Here is a 3,398-nt window from a genome sequence, read left to right on the forward strand (position 1 = left end):
AGACTCTTTTGGTAGCAAGTTATAGAAAATGCAATTCAAATTGGTATTTGAGCCAAGGAGAATTTATTGGCTCCTATCTGTGAAGCATCTAGGCCATATATCTGTGTATCAGTGGGATTAGAAACGAATCTTCTAATTTCAAAGGTGGGAATTAGAAAGATTCTTTTCCTTCTAGGTAAATGGGCCTTTTCACACAGAAATAGAATCACTTAATGTAGTACTCTTGCCTGGAAAATCCCATGGATGGAGGAGCCTGGTAGGCTGCAGTCCATGGGGTCGCTAAGAGTCTGACACGACTGAGCAACTTCACTTTCACTTTTCACTTTCATGCACTGGAGAAGGAAATGGCAACCCACTCCAGTGTTCTTGCCTGGAGAATCCCAGGGACAGGGGAGCCTGATGGGCTGCCGTCTATGGGGTCGCACAGAGTCGGACACGACTGAAGTGACTTAGCAGCAGCAGCAATGTAGATAAAACAAAAGCAAGCTTTAAGGCAACTACTTGTCTGTCTTAGATATAGTAAGAAACAAACTAAAGCATTTAGTTCAGCAAGGGTTAACAGATTCTCATCAATATGGCCAAGGAGATGGTATAAATGCCCTGATAGCCTATGGTCCTCCATCCTCAAAAAAGTTGGGTCATTTTTTTATCCTTATAAGATGAGGAAACACTTGTCTAGTCAGTGGCTCCCAGCAAGTGTAGTAGCAGAAGGACAGGCTGGTGTGTGTCTTTTATCTTGGGCTCCCAGGAGAGATGGACCCTCTTTTTTATGGCATCATCTTTGTACGAGTGAAGTAACTTAAGCACACCAAGTTTTGCCAAGGCATTTAGACAATGGTGAATACTGAATGCATAAAATTACAAATCTTTTAAATATATAATTAAAAACTACCTGCATACTATCATTATATACATAGCAGTTGTACCTAAATTCAAATTGCAATGGTATTGTCAAGTTTTTGTCAAGTTGGACTAATCATCTTTTTATCAGTGGCCAAAAGCTTTTAACGATGCTGTTGAACTATTTATATATTAAAGATATTCTTTTTACAAAAAAATTTAAAGGGCTTCAAGGCCCAAGTTCTCAAACAAAGGGTCATTCTCTTCAATTCTCTGCTATCCTTTCCTCTGTGTTGATTCTTTCTCAGGCAGATTCTCTGTTTAATAAGCTAAGACTGCTGCTGCAGTGTTACATTTCATCCCCTCATTGTCCAACAGAGAAAGTCTTTCTTCCCCCAAATTGAAACAAAGTTCCTTCAGTTGAGTTACTGAATCCTCTTAGGTCATGAGCCTATCCCGAATTAATCAGTTCCCATGAGTGTCTAGGTTTTGATGATTCAGTTGGCCAGCCTGAGTCATATACCACCCACACCACACGGACTGGGATAACCAGGGATTACTGAATCAATTGCTGTGTATTACACTATAGGCTTCCCAGCTCTAGACCAATTTAGACCCCACTTTAGACCGATTCCTTGCTTCAGAAATTTTTACTTGTACCATTCTCCTTCCTAAGACCTATTTCTTTTTGATTCAAAATTCTTCTGTTTACAAGACACAGAAAGCAAGTTATGGCCACTAAGGCCACACATAAAAAACACAACAAACCCACAGACAGTTGCTGGAAAGATCACTGGGTGTCTCTCAGGGTCAAAGGATAAGTTCAGTGCACCTGGGGAAGAGCAAGGAGAAAAAGAGTCCCTAGTATTTCAGATGCAGGATTGTATGGTATTTTCTCTTGAACAATGGTACCAATGTCACTCCATTCGAGTCTTTCAATCTCTCTCTCTGAGTTAAAAATATCCAGATTCTCAGAACAGAGCTTTTGATTAGCCCATCTTGTGTCAAATGTAAACCTCTGGATCATTTAGCCATTGCTGGGAGACTGAGCCACATAATACAACATGAAAAAAAAAATACTGTCATCTCTTTTTAAAGGTGGAAAATTATGTTTATGGAAACAAAAATTTCCAATGCTGCATAGCTAATAACAGCAAAGCCAGTTTCAGTTTAGTTCAGTTCAGTCGCTCAGTCGTGTCCGACTCTTTGTGACCCCATGAAGCATAGCACACCAGGCCTCCCTGTCCATCACCAACTCCGGAGTCCATCCAAACTCATGTCCATCAAGTCGATGATGCCATCCAACCATCTCATCCTCTGTTGTCCCCTTCTCCTGCCCTCAATCTTTCCCAGCATCAGGGTCTTTTCCAATGAGTCAGCTTTTTCCATGAGGTGGCCAAAGTATTGGAGTTTCAGCTTCAACATCAGTCCTTCCAATGAACACCCAGGACTGATCTCCTTTAGGATGGACTGGTTGGATCTCCTTGCAGTCCAAGGGACTCTCAAGAGTCTTCTGTGGGAGACATCCGCTTCCGGGACTACGGCCATCGCAACCCTCGACTCCGCAGGCCCGCGGAGCTGGACCCGTCAGCAGAAGCTGACCCCGGGCCCTAGCGTCCCTGAGTCCCGGCTGCCCTCGCTCTGCCGCCCGCCTTCAGAACCAGACATGTTGGAGCATCTGAGCTCACTGCCCACGCAAATGGATTACAAGGGCCAGAAGCTAGCTGAACAGATGTTTCAGGGAATTATCCTTTTTTCTGTAATAGTTGGATTTATCTACGGGTACCTGGCTGAACAGTTCGGGTGGACTGTCTATATAGTTATGGCTGGATTTGCTTTTTCGTGTTTGCTGACACTTCCCCCATGGCCCATTTATCGCCGGCACCCCTTCAAGTGGTTACCTGTTCAAGACTCAAGCACAGAAGACAAGAAACCAGGGGAATGACAAGTTAAGAGACATGCTAAAAATAATTGATCGGGGTTTTCATGATTCAGTTTTACTGTTGTACCTGCTTTTGTTTTGTGTGACATGAGCTAAATTGTTTTCATATATAAAAAACATAAGCTAAAAACCACCACCAAAAAAAAAAAAAAAAGAGTCTTCTCCAACACAACAGTTCAAAAGGGAGTTTAGTTCTGATTAAATGTTATTATTAATACTCTGTATATAGTATCATGCCTGTTAAACTAGCTATAATGGTATTCTAAGCCTATTCATTGTTGAATGTGATGATTCTATTTTTACATTTCAGTGCCCTCTTTGTTTGTGTTTTATTAATTCCTTTATTTTAATCAGGCCACATTTAAAAATTCTAGTCGTTCTCAACAAAGCAATGTCTTCAGGGAATGAGTACAGGCTGGTGTCAGGATTAAAAATGGGATGTGTTCATCAGAGGCCAACTCACCCTTGGACAGTTATCCCTTCTCTTTCAGTGAGTGTTTCTTTCTGAGAGTTCTTTCCTTCTCACTTGTAGAACTTTGAGTTTAGATTTTTTTTTTTTTTTAAAGAAAGAATTCTCTTATCATACCACCCTACCGCCATGAACATCCATGATTTG

General features: G+C 41.5%; 1 pseudogene; it reads left to right on the forward strand.

Moving 5' to 3' along the window:
• The first annotated feature begins 2,362 nt into the window (after positions 1–2,362).
• On the forward strand, positions 2,363–2,911 carry LOC102275292 (signal peptidase complex subunit 1 pseudogene; annotated as a pseudogene).
• Positions 2,912–3,398: the final 487 nt, after the last annotated feature.

This window comes from Bos mutus, chromosome 19, assembly GCF_027580195.1.
Source record: "Bos mutus isolate GX-2022 chromosome 19, NWIPB_WYAK_1.1, whole genome shotgun sequence".
NCBI lineage: Eukaryota > Metazoa > Chordata > Mammalia > Artiodactyla > Bovidae > Bos > Bos mutus.